The sequence below is a fragment of the Acinonyx jubatus genome, chromosome C1, assembly GCF_027475565.1.
Source record: "Acinonyx jubatus isolate Ajub_Pintada_27869175 chromosome C1, VMU_Ajub_asm_v1.0, whole genome shotgun sequence".
Classification (NCBI taxonomy): domain Eukaryota; kingdom Metazoa; phylum Chordata; class Mammalia; order Carnivora; family Felidae; genus Acinonyx; species Acinonyx jubatus.
The window spans coordinates 148,872,878-148,894,530 of NC_069381.1; the positions used below are offsets into that span (position 1 = coordinate 148,872,878).

Sequence of the window (21,653 nt, forward strand, 5' to 3'; positions counted from 1 at the left end):
TAGTGGTTAATGGAATATATGTCATATAAATGTTATTTCTTTTAGGCATTCACTTAATGACTGGGTGGCCATTGCTAATAATGCAAAGGGATACGAAAACAGGTATGTAAAGGTTAGATTTGAACCATGTGGTAATCCTGATCCTTGACTATTTTTGACCTATGCATGACAATTTAATATAGTACAACCTGATATGTTTAAGGTTTATTCATAAAATAATACATTTTATACGTGTGTCAAATATAAAATTGATATTGGAATAGTAACATATTGCTATTAAGAAAAACTTAAGATAAGTTCAAATATCATTTTAAATACTGCTGCAAAGTGGAAACATGATACCATGTTCCATACTATAATATACCAGGACTTGATGAAAGAAGACACAATTGTTTTATTTTGAGCCCACTAATTAAATATCAGTCTCATAACTTATAAAAATATATTAATTTACTCTCAACCCTAATGTCAATACATTTTATGAAATGACTATTGTGTTGTTTGAGTCAGAGGTGAACTGTGTTGGGAGATGTAAGAAATCTTCCTTTACCTCACTGAAGACTATGTATTTCAATAAGAAATGCTTTACATTTTTAAACTGCTCTGTATGAATAAATAGTGCTAACACAAAATTAATAAAAAATGACCAGTAAAAATTTTAATTTACCGTTATGATGAGAATTCCAAGAAACATTTTTGGGTTGAAAAAATTCTGTCCGAACGTAACGCCTCTCCATTATATTTTTGTCCCAGTACACAGAATACAGGAATAATTCACAACTCAAAATTATGCAAAAGAGCTGATGCTCTTCTTCAGTTTGTGTGCATCTAATAGACGGTCTTAATAAAGAAGCTAATGAGTATCTGATAACACCGTGCAGCGTAAACATAAGGAGGAACCTAACAGGCTCACTAATCATGGAACAAATCTTTTTCTGTGGACAACCAGAAAATGCAAAATCATAGAACGACTGCACCTGGACTAGAGGAAAAGAATTCCTGCTCTCTTATTAATTCCAAGAAGGTAGATTAAGACTTCTAATCCCATTAAAGATAAATGCCTTAAAATGCTTGAGTACTTTATTATCAGAGAGTTTCCCTCTGGATGCTGCAATTTAAGATTTTTAAAGGAAGAGTTATACTTTAGAGCTCAGGAGAACTGTCTTTTTAAAAAATTTATTTTTAATTCAAGTCTAATTAATATACAATGTTATGTCAGTTTCAGGTGTACCATATAATGATTCCACAATTCTATACATTTCCAGTGCTCATCAAGTTAAATGTAGTCTTAATCCTCTTTATTTATCTCCCCCCCCACCGCAACCACCAGTATATGCTCTGTATTTAAGAGTCTGTTTTTTGTTTGTCTCTTTTTTTTCTTTGTTTGCTCATTTGTTTTGTGTCTTAAATTCCACATATGAGCAAAATCATGTGGTATTTGTTTTTCTCTGCCTGCCTTATTTCACTTAGCATCGTAGTCTCTAGGTCCACCCATGTTGTTGCAAATGGCAAGATCTCATTATTTTTATGGCTGAGTAATATTCCATGGAAGTCTCCATTTACGTCAATAGGGAGTATCAATTTATAGTTGTTTCCTATGAAATTCTGTGTGTTGGGATTTGAGCTGTATTGTTTTAGGGCTTTCTCTCAATATTCTTAAGAAACTTAACAAAGCTTGTGGACAGTCCCGGTGTGCTTTTCCTCCCTCACATCAGTCTCCAGACTCAGCTCTCCCACCTCCCAGTCCCCAAGACCACTTCTTAGTGAAGGCCACCACCACTTCTCCTAGTGGCTTTCTGACTTCTAGTGCCCTCCCTGCTCCTTGTTCTCCTTACCCCTCTGTTGGATCTCTATACTCTGCCCAGAGACATTGTCCTCAATTGTGAGTGTGGTCCTATTGTTTCCAATCCTTTGAGCATTGTCTGTAAATTCCTTTGCAATATCTCCTTTCATCTCTACCATTCTTGCCACCTTCTCAGTGTGACCTTGTTCTTTGTTTCAGGCCTTTTCTCACTCAGTATCCCCTTCCAGGAACTCTTTCCAGTAGCGTCCCTGGTTTCCTGCACCCAAACAAACAATGCTTGTTTGCAAAGTCTCTGCTTGGAGGCTGTTTCCTCCAACTCACCTTGCCAAATCCTGAAAATCTGAATTTATAGAGCACCTTCACTTTTCTCTCCCTATGGCTCTGATCATACTGATTATCATAGTCTCTTTGTTCTTCTGAAACCCTCTCTAGTCTGTAAGCTCCTCAAGGATGGGGACTGTCCTTGCTTCTCTTCTTCACCCTTGTATTCTCAGGGCCTAGCACAAAACTTGGTTCAGAGTAGACCCCGAATGTATGCTTGGTGAGTGCACGCATACATGCTGCTTTGGGCAGAGCTCCTATTCTTGAGAAACTTATAGTCTATTTTATTTTCTGTGCATTGGAAGACTAGGCGGGATAATAAAAAGAACAAACCTTTAAAATCATCTGAATTTGTATCCCGCCTTTACAATTTCCCAGCCCCGTGCATTAGGGTGATTTATCCAACTCTCCTGAGATTTACTATATGAATCAGTATAGGGATAAGAGATGTCTACCTCTTAGGGTTCTTGTAAGTTCTAAAATAAGATCCATTAAACATGTGCTATAACAGGCATGTGTTGGCTTCCTTCCTCTGCCAATAAGCAACTCTGCTTCCACTTAACACAAATCTCTGCTCACCTTTCCAGTGGACTCAAGATGCTCTTCCCTCACATATGTGATTACAAGTTCACACAATTTTAAAAAGTCATATTGAGAGGGGCACCTGGGTGGCTCCATCGGTTAAGCCTCTGACTTTGGCTCAGGTTATGATCTCACAGTTTATGAGTTCAAGCCCCATGTCAGCGGGCTCTGTGCTGACAGCTCAGAGCCTGGAGCCTGCTTCAGATTCTGCGTCTCCCTCTCTCTCTGCCCTTCCCCCACTAATTCTCTCTCTCTTTCTCTCTCTTTCTCAAAAAACAAATAAACATAAAAAATAAAAATGATAAAAATTAAAAAGTCCTATTGAGAAGACATTAAGAGAGTTTATTCATTTATTAAAAACAAATTCGCAATGGGGCACCAGGGTGGCTCAGTCATTTAAACTGGCTGGCTTTGGCTCAGGTCAAGATCTCACAGTTCGTGAGTTCAAGCCCCATGTAAGGCTCTGTACTGACGTCTCAGAGCGTGGAGCCTGCTTCGGATTCTGTGTCTCCCTCTCTCTGCCCCTCCCCTGCCCACACTCTGTCTGTCTGCCTGTCTGTCTCTCAAAGATAAATAAGCATTAAATTTTTTTAAAAAACCAATATTCAGAAATATAATACATTAAAACAAGATGTATATAATCAAGAATTTATAAATGTTTAAAGCATCATACATCAAATACCCTATCTTATTGTGTAGGATAGGTAAATTTAAAATTAGATTTCAATGGGCAAAACTCAGTTTTATGGTGTGGGGTTCAAATCTTAGGCCACTGTTAAATTTTATTATGCATTAATTTAAGTATTAATTGTAACGGAATAAACCTAAACATTTAAATTTTGAATGTAAAATTTAAAACACTAGAATTATATTTTTATACTCAGAATAATGATATAAATTTAATATCAAAATCTTTCTCTAAGCAATAATAGTGATTATTCATTTTACTTGACTCTGAAAGGAGTTAAAAGATATGCAGAAAATAGATCCAAGAACTCCCTCGTTGCTATTATTTTTTCAGTGAAAGCGTGTATCCCAAACTAAGACACAACAGAGTCAGCTCAGATAGCCTTATTTCCACAAAATTTGCAACCCAAGGGCTAGTTTTATATGTGTTCTTCACCGGCTGGATTGTGGCTGATCATGGCCAAGTGTTTTGATGCTGTTGGTTTGGCTCTTAAATGAAACTGGATCCTGACGACAAAGTTCAAGAATTATTGTCGGCTTCTCTGCATAACTTAGAAGCATCTCCAAAGGCATATGTACTATTGCCCTGGCAGACATATATACACGAGTACGGTGTAACACCTCCATCCTCCATGCTTGGCAAGTTTATGTGAATGTTCATTTTTATAGCCGCTAACTTATTAGCTGTGGATTACGTTGTCACTTTGTGTGTTACATTTCCAAGCATAAGAAGTGTGAGTGAGTTCTAAGACATGTGAAATGAAGGATCAGCTCGCAAAAGCTGGTCTTGAAGGCATCAGAGAGTAGGGATAAAGACTTCATCATGCGGATCATAGAGCCTGCCAATTCTTTGATTGACAGCTCTCTGTATGGCAAGTCTTGAGGGATTGGGTATTTAAATCTTAATTACAAAAAAGTGTTACAGAATACTAAAAATCATTCAAGGAAACTGGAAGGCTTATAATGTAGCATTCCTCTATTAATCTCTTATACGGAATAAAATTTGATTGACAAGATCCATACAAATAGTGTAAAGAAATTTAGGAAATCAGAACAAAACTGAAGGGAAAATTTTAAGCCATGTGCCATAAATGTGTCCTATTTTATAAATTAAATTGCTCTACAATCATATACACACAAATAAAACAGATTAAAATGAGCTTTATTATAAGATATAATCCTAACTGGCTTAAAGAACTAAAATCTCAGTAACAAAATGCAAATAAACGAAAATACAATACAAATAGCTGCTTTGCTTAGGAAAAAAATAACACAAGAGCTTATTACAGAAAAAAGAGGGAGGGTGTATTCCAAATGATAGGAATAAAACAACTGTAGAGAAAAATTTTTTAAATAAAAATTGAAAAATATTCAAGAACACCAGTTATGCTCTCAGTGTTCTCAGCTATGTCATTCCCTTATCAATTCATTATTCAATAAACACTTATTAAGAGACTGCTCTGTCCACATCCTTTGCCAAGTGCAGAGAATATGGAGGTAATGATGTCATGGTCAGAGTCCAGTGGGAAAGCACTCATGAAAACAGGTTATTGCAACAGAACATCATTCACATATAAATAAAGAGCTTGGATGTCTTGTGTTCCCTTCTCGCCCATTGCCACCCTCCATCCTTCTCCACCTTGCCTTTCCCTGGGGAGGTTGATCTGGATAGACTACTGTATCAGCGGGTTTCTTTGTCCTTTGGCTTCTTATTGGGTTCAGCCAACAGGACCCTGGCAGCAGATCAGAGGAAAGGATAAACATGAGGTGAGGCATTGAATCTCTTGCTCCTTCCACAGTGGGCTGCCTGCATCTGTTGACCAAAAGTCAGAGCTAATGGTAAGGTTTTCTTGTGTCAATTCAAGAAATGTTTTGTTTCTGTCAGGAAACGTTACCCATTTGAATGTACCACCTGTTTTCTGCCAGGCCTGGACTGATACATTGTGGGAACATAGAGAAAGGAATCCTCTGAATCTCTAAAGATCACAGAGGAAGTGGCAGTTGAAGTGAGTCTTTAAGGAAGGGTAGGAGTTCCTGAGGAGACTGGGGAGAAGTTGGAGGTGGCTGCAACATAGGGCAAATGAATGAAGGGAGGGAAGAGATAAAGACAGATTTTTGAGGTGGATTGGGAAGGATCTTGTGTTTTTTTAATGAAGGGGTTTGTATTTAATCCAAAGGCAACAGGCAATAGGTTGTTTTGGTGGTTTTTAAGTAGAAGGTAGCTGATAACAATATAAAGCAATCTTTTGCAAATCTGATTATTACATGAATCCTTTTAATGAAAATTTTTCAGAGTTGACTTAAATTATTTTTATTATAATATGTATCCTATAATATACCAACTTTAACTAGTTATATATAAATTCCTTTTGCTTATAGTTTATTAAACAACTAAAGAACCCAAATGAATTTACATATTAAATAAAAACAAAACCGTATGAATTCTAAAATTCAAATTAACATTAACTTAATGTGAAAGATTATGTTTTGCTGAAATAAATTCATGAAAAGAATGAATTTTAATAATCATGAAAGAGTTCCTTATGCCTATAATACCTCTTGTTTTTTTTTATTTAAAAAACAAATTTTTAATGTTTATTTATTTTTGAGAGAGAGCGAGAGAAAAAGATTGTGAGAAGGAGAGGGGCAGAGAGAGAGGGAGACACAGAACCCAAAGCAGGCTCCAGGCTCTGAGCTGTCAGCATGGAGCCTGATGCGGGGCTTGAACTCATGAACTGTGAGATCATGACTTGAGCCACAGTGGGACGCTTAACTGGCTGAGCCACCCAGACGCACCCTATAATACCTTGTGTTTTAAGATGATTCAGTTCTTTTACCTCTTTTTGCTGCTCAAACTGTTGTGTGTCTTTCATCTATACAACATGCTGTGAAGTTATTTGACCTCCTTTTAATGTATTAAGTCTCCCTCAAGACTGAGCTGCTGAAGTAACCATTTTATTATGCTTTGTGGATTTTGTGAGTCAGGAATTCAGGCTGAACACGGTGGGAATGACTTGTCTTATCCACATGGTATCTGGGGCTCAGCTGAGAAGACTCAAGGGCGGAGGTAACTCAATGTGTTCACTCTGGTAGTTGATGCCTGGTGGTTGACTGGAGCTTCAACATAGGCGTTTGCAGGCAGTCTCAACTTCCTCACAGCATGGGACCCTCGGGAGAGTCAGGCTTCTTACGTGGCAGCCCAGGGCTCCCAAGTGTCCCAGCTCACAGAGTAGAACTTGCCTCACATTTTCTGACCAAGCTTCAGGAGTCACACAAGGGTCATTTCCACTGTGTTCTATGGTTACAATGAACCACAAGTCCTCTCAGATTCAGGGGGAGGGGACATTGATCCCATGTCTTGATGTCTTGATGGGAAGAATGTTGAAGAGTTTTTTTAGCTACTTTTTAAACTTACCACAGGTTACGATAATTGATCTTATTAAACGCAACACAGTGAACACTAAAAAAGAATCTTTTTCTTGTTTGTTTATATGGTAGTCATCTGGGTGATCTAGAATATGCTTATCAATAGAATAACGATTGAGATGGTTTTTCTTAGGCTTTAAAATTGGCAATTAGGTTTCCAAGCTGAGGATAAATCTATGGTAAGGAACTCCCATTTTAGAGGGCTTCCTGTTAGGCATCAGGTACACCATTTGGGACTTAGGAAATGGCAAAAAGACTTTGCTTTCTCCTTTCCCATGGAAGACAGAGTGCCATAAGGTTCCCAGGAAGAAACATATAGCATGTGTTACTCTGCCACCATATTGCGTGTTCAGAATGGCCAAGGTGGCTCTTTGCCATCTAGGCATATACTTTTCTATTTCCCTAGCCAATTGCAGATTTTCCATCCTAGACAAAGAGTGAATATGGAGCACCATTAGTGGAGCACTACAAATCTTCTCAGTCCACTTTGTCAGTCTCTGTTGTGGTGACCAATTTCCACACAGACTTACCAGCCTCCCCAAGTACACCCAGCAGCACCTTTCTTGCAACTTTTCAGTGTGCCTCTGGCTTACTGCCCCAGGGCTTCTCAGCTGCTATGGCTTTGGGGTTCTGTAAATATCACCTTGACACCTCCACATGTGCAACCTGGAGGTGTGGGAAATAAATGCCCATGAAGTAGTTTTTGACCAAGGGCATGGGAACTGATGGTTCAATGCTTACAATGTTTATCACCCGGCATCGTTCTGAATGCATTTCAAAAGGGTCCCCAGAAGATTCTGTGGGATTGAACTTCATTCACCATAATGGTGGCTAATGTCTAAGGACATCTTTTTATTGATTTTCTCTCCTTTTTTTGCTTTTACTCTTCCAAGCCCTGACCTGAACTCATTCCCCAAATCAACTATCTGAATGTAAGTCTTTGTTTCAGGCTCTGCTTTCAGAGATCCAGACTGTGACAAGGTCCGCTGAATTGCTGGATGAATTCATATTGAGGGTGTCCAAGGAGTATTTCCCCAACAGTATCATTGCCCAGGCCAGTGTTGAAGGGGAAGGAGGAGTGTCAGAGAAGCCAGCCTATGTCTCTGTGAGCCAAAAGCCCCAATCTCTGTCATTATTTATTTAATTAATTTATTATTGAGAGAGAGAGAGAGAGAGAGAGAGAGAGCACGCACACAAGTGGGGGAGGGGCAGAGAGAAACGGAGAGAGAGAGAATCTAAAGCAGGCTCCATACCGCATGGAGCATGACACAGGGCTTGAGATCACAAATTGCGAGATTATGACCTGAGCTGAAGTGGGACACTTAACCGACTGAGCCACTCAGGTGCCCCCCACCCCCAATCTCTGTCTTTACCTATGTTGGTCATCTGGCCATTGCTGGCTGATGTGCTCTTTAGTGGCATAGCAACTAGACAAAGGTGACTTCTCTTTTAAGGTTCTCTAAATTAGAGTTTTATTATCATCTAAAATACTTGTGTGTGCTAGCCAGCTTCCAAGGTGGACCCTAGTAACTCTTGCTTCTCAAATTCATGCCCTACATAGTCTCCCCTCCCATCTTGGATAGGGCTCACCTATGTAACCAGTAGGATTTTATGTAAATTAAAGTGTGATATTTGAAGCTGGATAGTGAAAGGCATTGTGGCTTCCATCTTGTTCTTGCTTGGATCACTTGCTCTAGGAGAAACTGGTTACCATGTCATGAGGGCACTTAAGAAGCTCTAAGAAGATGTCCTTGTGGCAAAAAAATGAGGCTTCCTGCCAATAACCAGCACCAACTTTCCAATTGAATTAATTTCCTATTGCTACCATAACAAATTACTATTAATGTAGTGGCTTAAAACAGTACAGATTTATTATCTTACAGTTGCAGAAGTCATGAATCCAAAATCAGTCCTTCCGGGCTAAAGTCAAGGTGTTAGCAAGGCTGGTTCCTTCAGGAGGTTCAAAGGGGAAAAATCTTTCCCTGCCTCTTTTGGCTTCTCAAGACCCCCCACATTCCTTGGTTTATGAGTCCTTTCTTGCATTGCTCCAGCCTCTTGCTTGTGTCTTCACATCTTCTATTATTCATCTTTTTTTTTCTTTACGATAATCTCTGTGCTCAGTGTGGGGCTCAAACTCACCCTGAGATCGAGAGTCACATGCTCTACCAACTGGGCCAGCCAGGCACCCCTCTACTATTCATCCTAATACTTTTACCTCCATTTTACATAGATTCTGTGATCACACTGGGGCCACGTGGATAATCCAGTGTCACCTCTCCATTTTAAGATTTTTAATTTAATCACATCTGTAAAGTCCTTTTTTTCCATGTAAGGTAATATATTTACAAATCCTGAGTTTTAGGACATGGACACCTCTGGGGGGCCATTTTCCAGCCCACCATAGTAACTATGTGATTGAACCACTTTGGAAGAACATCTTCCATCCCCGATCAAGTCTTCAGATGATCATAGCCTTTACTCACAACTTGACTGCAACCTCGTGGAAGACCTGAGGCAGAAATGCTCAGCCAAACCATTCCTAAATTCCTGAGCCACAGTCATGTGAGATTATATATTTTTATTATTGTTGTAAGCTACCAAATTTAGGGATAATTTGTTACTTAGCAATAGATAATTAATGGAAAATGAAAAGGTTCAATAGTATCTAAAATGCCTTTAAAAATTTTTTAAATGTTTTATTTACTTTTCAGAGCAAGAGAGTGTGAGTGGGGGAGGGGCGGAGAGAGAGGGAGACACAGAATCCGAAGCAGGCTCCAGGCTCTGAGCTGTCAGCACAGAGCCCGATGCGGGGCTAGGACCCACGAACTGTGAGATCATGACCTGAGCCAAAGCCTGACACCTAACCCACTAGCTACCCAGACGCCCCTATTCTGTTAGTTGCAAATAAATGATTTTAAATTTCCTATCATCTTCTTAAGTGAGTGAAGTTTTTGTTGATGTCAAATTCCAAAAATGTGAGGATATAATCATTTAAAAAACCTTATTCAGGGCTGAAGAGGAGTAAGGAAGAATAGAGGGTAATGCTAATTCTTTGTGGAGTGGTGAATATGTTCTAAAATTAGACTGTGGTTATGGATAAAAATTCCTAAATATATAGCCTAGAGCAGTATACAGTCCAGAAAGAGACATTACCCTTATTACAATTGACAGAAATCAAACGTGCCCTTTTTTTCTGAGCAAACACTGGGAGGGACACAAAGTCTTTAGTTTTCCTAGGTTGTTCACAATACAAACATCTTTAAAAAGGTAGTGAGCAAAGGTAGTTGGTGCCTGTGCTAGCAAGGCCTGCAGAAACACAAGAGGCTCATAGAGAATTTTCTCCCAACCATTGAGGGGAAACCGTTGAGGGGAGACCTTTATTTGAGGGGTCAATAACGCCAAAGCATTTACAGGTATATATATATATGTATATACATGACATTATTTGCCTTTTCCACTCTTATTCTTTCATGTACACAGTAGAGATTTCTAGAGGCTACATGAAACGAGATGATGTCATCACTCTGATGGCTAATAGAATGTATGCTTCTGTGTTTATGTGTTTTAAAAATTCCTCCATTTTAGGAACCCACAAAACATAACCCACCAAAACCTCTTTGGAGTCCTCACTATTTTTCAAGAGGGTAAAAGAATCCTGAGATAGAAGGTTTGAGGACTGCTGCCCCAGGAAAATCATCAGGGAGACAAGACCTTGGGAGTGCTATTTGTATGATAAGTTAGTCCCTCCCCTCTCCGAGTGGAAAGGAGACTCCAAGAGAATTGCTTCTAGACATTGTAAATGCTCTAAGAAGGGAGGATCAGTATTTCTCTCCTGAGCTGTAAGCCTCCTTAGGCAGTTGATTGCTCAGACTGCTCCTATCCTAGTTTGAGCAGAAAGAGCAAACATTTGGAGAGAGATGATGGGGAAGAGTGAACATCCAGCAGTGCAATTGTTGGCACTCACACCCTTTGGTGTGGCAAGGGTGCATGATTTTCCTCTGAGTCACTTGAACACTATGCGCGATAGCAGGCTTTAACCATGTTGTCAGTACCCCGCCCAAAAGGATTGGGATGAAGAGGTTCCAGCAGCAAGAGGCTGTGGAGTAGATTACTGGGGAGAGATGAAAGCTGTGGACATTTTAGTAAATTCTAGTAAATGTTTGACTGCTCACTTTTCAAAAGAAAAGAAAATAGAACTGGTTTATAGTTTTCACCAATTAGTGTAGTGTGAGTTCTCCCACCAGGGCTGGTTTCAAGCTACCAATGGATTAATAAACAGCTCCCAAAATTTCTGAAAGTTTAACAATTGGCCAGTATGAGCTGGCTTCAGGTATAACTGAATAAGAGATTGCAATACACTGAGCTGGATCAGATCTCCTGCACCCAGAACTGAATGGTGAGATGAGCCCTCCTGCAAGAACACTGTGCCCTGAAGGGAACATACATTGTGTCCCCCAAAGAGGCATCAGCTGCACTGCAGCCATGTTGAGGGAGTGGGTCATTAGTATAATCAAGTGAAAACCACAACATCACCCTTTCATAGGACCCAATAGTATCTCTTCATAACTCCGATTTCCCCACCCACCCACTCTCACCCAAGTAGTGGACATACTCAAATAAAGGTGAGGATCCCACCTTTTGTGCCCTACAGGCTTAAGGCCAGGGGTAAAGCAGCATGAGCTGGGGGCAAAGGGGAGTGGGGAACTCTATGAAAAGGAAGTTTTAACTGGATAAAAATGGACTGGCCTGGAAGTCATTTGAAAGTAACTGAAAAGGAGAATTTATCCTGGCACAAATGAATGTGGCAATTGAAGACAAAAATAAAAGTGTCAAGTTTAAGCTCTCACCAATTTCAGACTGTTTGATAAATCAATTGTGTTCATATTAAATTAACTTGAGATTTATTGAAATAAAAACCAAAAAAAATTAATCATCTGGATAACTCACAGAAAAACTGTGAATAGGCTGAAATGGGTACGTGAGTTAGGAAACTTAAATATCTAGAATTCAAAGCTGAAGATCTGATTTAAGGAGATGGTAGCTGGGAAATTGGATGGAGATTGGGGCCAGATTGAAGAGGCAAAATTTCCTTAAGTGATCAGTTTTATATGGTGGGCAAGAAACAAAAGATGTCAAGATTGACTCCTATTTTCCAACTTGGAAGGTTAAATATAGTTTTGTATTTGGGGAACTAAAATTGTTTAAAATTGGCATGAATTGAGAAGACATTATTTTACATGTATGTTGAAGTTGGAAGAGTCTTATCTGAATAATTAGCTAAGATAAAGATGATGAATATGTCCCATAGTGTTAACATTTATGGAGATTCATGTTAATAACATTGTTTTGCTTGTTTTAGAGCTTTATATAAATGGTATTTTATATTCTGTTTGGTCTTCTGGGACTTAATTATTCCACTCATTATGTTTCTAAGATTTATCCATGCTCAGTTGTGTTTAACTATAGTTCATTCATTTCCACTGATGAGTATTCTATTGGGTGAATATATCATAGTTCATTTATCCATTCTTTGATGGGTATTTGTGATGTTTTCAGTTTTGGTTTAAATGATGTGTACTACTATGAACATTCTCCTGGTTACACATCAGGAATATGGTGAGGAAGACAACAGGGAATTTAAAATGGTTTAAATTCTTGTGTTGTGGTAAACTCCGTAGGTGTTTGTTCTGTTAGTGTGATTTATAATATACAAATATCTTTTATATACTCTTTGTATGCATGACATATTATATTTTAAAGGAATAAAATCGTGCTACCAAGAAAATAAGTGGAAAGGGAGAATGGGGAATGTTAGTTTAGAGAGGGAAGGGCTGCACTTTTAAGTGGAGGGGCAGAGGGCTGCCTGGGTGGATCAGTTGGTTGAGCATCCAACTCTTGATTTTGGCTCAGGTCATGATTTCACAGTTTCATTCATGGGATCGAGTCCTGGGTTGGGCTCTGTGCTGGCAGAGTGGAGCCTCTTTGAGATTCTCTCTCTCTCTCTTTCTCTCTCTCTCTCTCTCTCTCTCACTCTGCCTCTCCCTCTCACTGTCTCTCTCTCTCTCTCTCGCTCTCTCTCTCTCTCTCTCTCTCTCTCACACACACACACACACACACACACACACACACACTAAATAAATAAATAAATAAATACTTGTAAAAAATTATAAATGGAGGGGCAGAGAAGTCTCAATGAGAAGCTGACATTTGGGCAAGACCTGATGAAGGTAAGGGAGTAGCCATGAGGAATTTGGGGAAAGAGTATTAAGATAGATGTCATGTAGGGGCGCCTGGGTGGCTCAGTCGGTTGGGCGTCCGACTTCGGCTCGGGTCATGATCTCACGGTTCGTGGGTTCGAGCCCCGGGTCAGGCTCTGTGCTGACAGCTCAGAGCCTGGAGCCTGTTTCAGATTCTGTGTCTCCCTCTCTCTCTGACCCTCCCCCATTCATGCTCTGTCTCTGTCTCAAAAATAAATAAAAATAAAAAAAAAAAGATAGATGTCATGTAAAAAAGTGAAAAAGAAGACTTGAACAGCTAGCAAAAGGAATCTGTGGGGAGAGAGGAGGAGCATAGCATCAGTTATAACAGCTGTTCCCATTCTTCCTTCCTTTTGAGCTCCTCCTCTGTCCATTTGGAACAGCTGTTGCCAGCGGGATTTATGGGCCCTAGAAACAGATCTCTTCCGCTAGCTTCACCAGAGTGAGGAAAATCCCCTTTCCCCTTAGCTTTTGGGAAACACACACCCACACACACATAAACACATGTAGGACTTTACCAGAATATGTAAACATAGAAATGGATCCATTTACAAGACACATTATATTTGTTCTAAAGACAGTAAAATACAGCCCTAACTGACCTTGGAATCACTTCTCTTACTGCAAGTCAAACCTATCTGGCAAACTGTTTGAAGGTTCCTCCTTTGAATCTTTGGGTAATCCCCTGTTCTAATTTCTATTCCTCCTCATTTTCCCTCAAGCTTTACCCTCTTCAGATGTAGGATTGGGGCAAATAAAATGGTGGGACTTCCGCTTAGTTGAACAGGTGCTTAGTGAGTTTACAAATCCTTTCTGGTCCACAAAATATATCAGAAATATATATCCACATTTCCTCACATCATCTGCCCTGTGGCAAAGATATTTTTTCCACTGAGTTTCCTCTTAAAACTTTGATAATAGGTCTTATAAGGAATGGGATTTTAAATAAACTTTAAAGATGGTTACTAAAATCATAATGGCTCCAAAAAATCCAAAAAGTAAGAAGGTTTCCTTAAAAAGCACTGTAACCAGTACGATTTTTTCCTTGTAGATATTTAAAACTTCCCCATATTCTTTCATATCAATGAAAAACACTACTACTGACAATAAGATATGGGAAAACTTACACAGTTTCAACTCATCACAAGTTGTCGTATCCATGTATTTGGTAGTGGTGGATAAACACTTTTGGTAAGAAAGCATTTGCTGTGACAAATATAATCAAACTATTATGCACATTTCTCAAGCCACACCAGCCTTGGAGAGGATGACCAAGTTGTGTTCTACCCAGCAGATTTCTGGGACCCCCCCCCTCCTGCCGCCAAGGTCCTGTCACATAGCTACCAAGCTGATTCTTAACCTTGCCATGAAATCTGGGGAACTCAGGGTTTCCTTGGCAGCCATGTCAGCCACAGTTGATGTCCTGGTACAGCTCCGGCCTAAATGTTAGCTTTCTCTGTGATGATTGCTGTCCTTCCTTGTTGGACCTTGACAAGATACCTATTGATCTCCCTTTTTTTAATAAAGGTGAGCTATGAGTAGCCTTTTCTTGTGGCTTGCCTAAAGCCTTCTGTCTTGGAACTACAGTGACACCCCTAATCTCAAAGCTTTTATTCCTCTTACAAAGCTGAGGGATTCGAACAGGGAAGAGGGGAAGAGGGAAGTGTCCAGGGAAACTCTCCTAGTGCATTTGACCATGGTGGAGTGGGGAGCTGGGGTTTGATGGCAGTGAGAGTGAGAGCCCGTTGGTGGGCAGAAGAGCCACTGTCCAGCTGAGTTCTGTAGCAGCCGGGCCCTCAGGGGCCCTGGGCACCAGTCAAGAATAGTCCTGTGTGTTGAATTGCACTTAAATGGCCTGACAACAGGCCCTTTGGGAAAACATCAATACCGGCCTGGGATAATAGGTTGCCAGGTTCAAGTAGACTGAAGAAATTCCCACCATGGGGGAGGGAGGAAATGGAAAGTTATGGCCATTCCTTTGGCTCTTTAGATTGTGCTGAAATGCCAGGGAACACTAAGCAGATGCTGCATGGAGTGCACTGGGCTTTCAGACCCAGGCTTTCCATTCACTCACGTTGCGCATCACCTTAGTCTAAACTGTCTGACAGGAGTAAATAAACAGAGTGGTATTTCTTGGTCGGATTAAGTGTCCACCAGTTGTGGCTCAATTCTACATATTTTTTCAGTGAATTAGTTTCTACCCAGGCAGGCGGGCCTCATAGCAAGGAAAGGAAGGTAGAAGAATCACTCTCAAAACTTATGTTTGGAACTGACACTGGACCTCTACTCACATTTCATTGGCCCAAGCAAGTCACATTGCCAAGCCTGATGCCAAAGATGTGACAGGGTCTAATCCTCCCATAGTGTGGGACAGGCAATATTTGAGAACAGTAATATTAGCTTAACTATTATATGAACGTAGGTGAGGGATTTGACTTCTCTGAGCCTCAGCTTTCTCCTGTGTATAGAGGGTCATAATAATATTCACCTTTTAGAGTTGTTTAGGATGTAAAAAGAAGTAATGCATTTAAATGCCATGTAAGTGTAAGATCTAAAATAATTAAAATGCTGCTCCAGAATTGCTCTTTCTCAAATATCATCTCAAAGAGCTGTATGATTTTTCATTTTTTCAATTTATCTTATTCAATACAAGAAATAATCACAGGAAAAAATATGCATTTTCTACAAAGCTATTTGCACGTGTGAAAAATGTATCTTTTCAACATTGAAATTTTCCCTTAATTATTTCGCTTCCCCAAAGTTGTGTGATACAGTAAAATTTATTAATTTTAATTAATGTATGGATCTCCCCACAACTCCCTTTCCCTTCCTCTAAGAAAGATTAGGCTGTGATTGCTTATTTTCTTCCCATCCTGACTTCCAGAGTGGTCCTGCCATTGCCACCAGCCATGTGAAATCTGTGGTGAAGAATTGAGAATGAGGACAGGTAGCTACAGCCTGAAATCAGGAGGATGAATGAGTGGATGGAATGACAGGAACCTGGTTACTGGGGAGGTGAGATGTTCTTCTCTTGGGAAATGAAAGAAAAACCTCTTGGGGTCTGACTGAGGCTGGGATCCTGGAGACTGCAAGTATGGAGGAGTTTTTCTAGGGGATTTTAGAAAAGGAAGATATAGAGATTTAGAATCTAAGGGATTTGACTTTGAATCAGCAAAGATTACATTTAGCTGCAAGCAACAGAAAATCCTCTGAAGAATGGTAGCTTACCTACCATAGAAGATTGTTCCTCTTCCTCAGTCACTTTAAAAAGTCCAAACATAGTGGTGCCTGGGTGGCTCAGTCGGTTGAACGTCTGACCTCGGCTCAGGTCATGGTCTCGCAATTCATGAGTTTGAGCACTGCGTTGAGCTCTGGGCTGACAGCTCAGAGCCTGGAGCCTGCTTTGGATTCTGTGTCTCCCTCTCTCTCTGCCCCCTCCACCACTCGTGCTCTGTCTGTCTGTCTCTCTCTCAAAAATAAATAAACACTTAAAAAATTATAAAAAATAAAAAGTCCAAACATAGGTAGTTCATCACCGTCATGGAAGTTCCATAAGCATCAAGGACTCAGGGTCTTTCTCCCTTCTTATTCCACTGTCTTTAGCGGGCTCTCCCATGGTCCAAATAGGAGCTTCAGTTCTAGTGAAATCATCTGTATTATTGCCAGCATAAAGGAGGAAGGAAGAGGGAAGGCCTGCCGACACCCTTTGAGAAGATTTCTCAGGAGCTGCACTCAACACTTCCACTTAAACTCATTGCCGAGAATTTAGTCACATGGCCACACCTGGGAGATGTTTTTACTTTATTCTAGCTGTCCAGCCAAATCACGGGTTCTACTTCAAAGGAAGAAAAGGAAAATGGATATTGGGGCAGGTGACTAGCAGACATTCCATAAAGGGGAAAGAAACTTTTAGGGTAGCATTGTGAACTATGTACTTCAACATTTTTAACAGTCCTTGAAAAATGAAGAACTTGAGTGATTTATTTATTTATTTATTTATTTATTTATTTATATTTGAAAGAGAGAGAGAGGGAGAGCACAAGTCGGGGAGAGGGCAGAGAGAGAGAGAGAGAGAGAGAGAGAAAGAGAATCTTAAGCAGGCTCCACGCTCAGCACAGAGCCTGACTTGGGGCTCTATCCTATAACCCTGGGATCATGACCTGAGTTGAAATGAAGAGTGAGACACTCAACTGACTGAACTATCCAAACATCCCTGAGTTATTTTTAAATTAAACTGTGGTTTATGCCCTACATTTCGTTACCTGTGACAGTGGCTTAGTGCTCAACTAGCCACTCTATCACCACTAAGTTCTTCTTTCTTCTTATCACTCATGGGCTCCTCCCACTGAAATTTCTTCCTATTCCTCTCCATATAATCTTCCTATAGGAGAGGAAAGGGCATTCTTCCCACCATAATTCCAATTTACTGGATTCCCCAATGGATGGCCTTGATGGATGACCTCATACACTGTGGAGACATACATATATATTTATGTTTCCTCTTTTACCTGTTTTTATTCTTATTCTCTTTTTTGGAAACTTATGAAATAGGTCAAATGGCATCACACAAATATCATGGTCAAAAGCACTTCTCTTTTAAGAACCTCAGTGTTTGAGGACAGAACCCAGAGACCTTGTACTCTTTCCTATGTCAAGATGTGGTTTCTGCTCATAGGACATTTAAGAAATACTCTGTTGTCTAACTCCTCCTATATAAGGTGATTAATGTTGAAGTCCTGTGAACCTCACCTCAGCTACCCTGAAGTCTTCACTTCACTTTTACCAAGTATCATATTAGGATTCAATGCTAATTTGCCATCTTATTATGTTATCTTGGGAAGCCCAAATTCCAGAAAGACTGTTCACTTTCCTTCCCTCTCAGGATATTAGTTTAAATATACTATATTATAACACTGATTCTGTTTTAGAAGAAATAGATGTTCATTGTGGAAATTAGAAAAGTACAAAGAAAGCAAAAACAAACACTTATATCCTAACCATCTTAAATATGTTCGTGGGATTTTTTTTAGTCTTATTTCTGTGAATTTATATGTGTATGTACATGTGCATGTATTAACATGTGTGTTTTAAGCAAAATTAGGAATAGTCTACAAATATACAATATATATATATTGTATATATATATGTATATCTGTGTCCTGCTTTCCATATATATATGTATATCTGTGTCCTGCTTTCCATATGAGCAACATCCATAAATATTCTTGACAGCATGATTTGTTAATTTCTGCATAATACTTAAAAATTCACCATTAAAAATTCATTTCGGTAGGTATTTCAGTCCAGTTTTTTGTTGTTTGGTTTTTAAAGATGAAATGACTTTGACAACCATATGGAAAAACCAAAGTTAGTAGTCGGGACTTAAAACTTAATTCAGTGTTTATTTAGCTACTATTAGCTTCTTGAGGTTAGAACTGTGCTTATGTATCTTGGCTAGTTGCTAACAATGGTCTCCCCAACAAACCAAACCTCCCTGTATTCATGCCTTGGGTAATTTTTTCCCACAGCAAATGTAGGCTTGTCCTGTGTAGTCAATAAATAATTGGCTACACAGGATAATAATCAATATTATTATAAATAATCAATAGGATAAATAATCAATAAATCAGTGGAAGAGAAGCTGGTGACTTCTGAGGCCATAAGAAGCGTGGCATTTCTGCCTCAGTCTCTGTGCTCTGGCAGCATTCATAAGTGTGACTGCTGTGGATTTCCTGGCTCTAAGGACATCTAACTTGGCTTTGTCATAGACTACGTGGTGAGAGAGACAGAGGGAGGGAGAGGGGGAGGAAAGGCAGCTAGCCTGCCCAGTTGTTCCAGCCATCCTAGCTGTGAAACAAGCCAACTTGGAAGTCCCGACCAGTCAAGCCATCAGTTGAAGGCTTAAACCACTATCTGATTGCAACTACATGAGCTACCCTGCATAAGAATGACCCAACGGAGCCCAGTCCGCCCAATGACCTATGAGAGAACATAATGAATTATAGTGTTAAGGCTTTAAGGTTGGGGGTGGCATACTTAGTATATTGTAGATGATTGGAAAACATCTGTTAAATGAGTATATAAATTCACAAGATTACTTACACACATGTATGTGTAATTGTGAAATTTCCTTATAATTACAATGCTAAAAAAGAGTCAGTCTTAATTTTGTTATTTCTTGTTTTTTTTTTCTTCTTTTTTTTTTTCAGCCTAATTTTTCATTGGACTAGATCAGTGAAGACTGACTTGGTATTTGTAAAACAGAGTAAAGCCAAATGCCGTAAATGGCTGATTCGAAGATTTCCTTTCAAAATGATTTATTATTTGGTTTGGAAAACTTGCTTTTTAGTAATTAGCGCCATTTGGTTTTGCTCTGAAACTCCAGAATTTAAAAAAAAAAAGATTTGAGCATTTACAAGGTTGTGGAAATGATGTTGCATCTTTTCTTATGTTTCTATCACAGTATAGGTAGGACAGGTGACAAATGACAGTGGGGGTGTCAGGAAGCCAGTGCAACTATGGCAGGTGAGTACATTGCATATGGGTAAAAGTATGGTTTTACATGCTTTCTGGGATTCCAAAGAAGAACTAGAATTGTTTTCAAACATTCTTTGCCCCTCCCCAATATTTACCCTCTTATAGCAAAAGATGGGTCTTAGAAGAGCCAAGAAAATAAGGGTGGAGGGAGCTAGATGTAGAAAGAGGAGGAACAGGGCACTTTCATGCAGTTTGTACTTCCTCCGAAAAAGAATTGCAGCTTTACATGAGAAGCAGAGCATTGTTTTCTCTGTTCTTCTTTTCTCCCACACCCTCCCTCCCTCTGTAACCAAAGTACAGAATATACTTCACGTGAAGTTTGGCAGAATAAGAAAGGACATTAGCCTTCCCACGAGTTGTAGAAAGAACCTTGGCTGAGGGACAGACGTGTGTTCCTGCTGTGTCTTGAGCCAGGTGCTGTGGGGACAACTTTATCGGCATGGCAATCAAGGTGTGGGTACTTCAGAATCAGTGAGTCCCAATTCCCTGCCAAGAAAGGAAATAATGCAAAGAGGCCAGCACAGGGCAAACGCTCAACAAATTTCTGTTACCCCTAGTTGCTCTGATTGCAGCACGGGGGAGCCTCGGTGCTAACATAATCAAGCTGCAAAGTGTCCAAGGGGCTTATTTGCAAGTGTGATGTATCAGCTAAGGTAAGAAGCATTCTGTGCCGCTGAAAATCAAAGCCCCTTTAGATATTAAAATAGTGAGCCCTGAGATGGGCCCTGTCATGTTCTAGAGGGCACCCTTTCACCCTGAACTTGTGCTGTCTTGCTTCAGACATTTAAAACCATGGCAAACGTAAACAAACCTTAGAACGCCTACCATGTATTCCATGGCTGCAAGTTGTATCCTGAGGGAAAATTGTAGTAGAAATTACCAGCACACATTTGAGACTTCCAATGGCAGGAAACACACAAGAGGTGGGGCTACTTCGGTTGCAGCCGAGTTTCTAATTCACAAAAGGGTGTGCTTTTCTCAACGTTGTTACTGAGACCTGGCTACTTGCTGCGTACAATTGAAGATGTGTGGAGAGGCTCCTTCGCACTTTGTATTTTTTCTAACTAATTCTAATTTCAGCTTTCAACATTGTGCTGCTCAGATTATCCACCCAGCTCCCTTCTCTGTCCTCCCAGGAAACGTGGGTGCTCAGTGACTTCTCGTGGTTGGTGCTGCTTGGTCTCACCCTGGCGTAGAGAGGTTTTGCCTTGTACAACTTCAAAAAGCTCCTTTGATAACTCAGTTTTGGTTTCTTGCTTAAATACTGACAAATCCAGCTTATTAGCACCTCTAGTTTGTTTTTAAAATGAATTCACTTTTTATCACACCCACTAAATTCATCCAAAGACTGTCCAATTTATTCTCAAGCAATTAAGAAAAGCCATGCAGAGTATTAGCCACAGGAACGCTGAAAATTGTGGTATGATGCAATGTTTAGCAGTTGTCTTCTCTGTTCTGGGGTCTTGTGCCTTGATCCTCCCAGGTCAGAATATTCAGCTGTGAGATCATTTCTTGCGTCTTATTGCATAAGTGAGCCAGATTATGTCGGACTAATTCTGAATAATCAAACTCAGCAGGCTTATTGATGAAACAGGGAGCCAGCTTAAATTATTTACAGTGAATGAAGTGCTTGGTCCTACCACAGAGCAACTCTTGTTAATTGGGATATTCTGTTATCCACAGAATATTGAGAGTAAGCCAAATGCTAGTGTTCCTTCCAGCATAGTTTGAGAAGTGTTGAGTTAGACAATATGCATTAAAACAAGTTCATTCGATTATCTCTATTTTAGGATGCTACTGAGTATGACCTCCTCTGGGGAGTACTGCCTGCTCCAAACAGTTTACCTCTATCGCATAGCTTACTCCATAATGGAACGTCTGAGTTCCCGTGTCTCTGTTCCCCACTGAACTGGGTACTCTTCAAATGTGTTAAGCACATCTTTGGGTGTGAAGAGTGAAGGAATAAACAAATGAGAAAATGAATGAATGAGTGAATGCAGCATCAGATGTGTGATGTTGGAAGAGGGTTGAATGCAGCT

The 21,653-nt window shown here is 39.8% G+C and overlaps 1 long non-coding RNA gene across 1 annotated transcript in view; it reads left to right on the plus strand.

Annotated features, from left to right (window-relative positions):
- Positions 1-21,653, plus strand: part of LOC113598209 (uncharacterized) — a 126,955-nt gene that overhangs the window by 14,498 nt on the left and 90,804 nt on the right. The window contains exons 4-7 of the long non-coding RNA XR_003418847.2: positions 46-102; positions 754-1,024; positions 15,962-16,092; positions 19,541-19,602. This is a non-coding gene — a long non-coding RNA (uncharacterized LOC113598209). The remainder of the gene's footprint in view (positions 1-45; positions 103-753; positions 1,025-15,961; positions 16,093-19,540; positions 19,603-21,653) is intronic.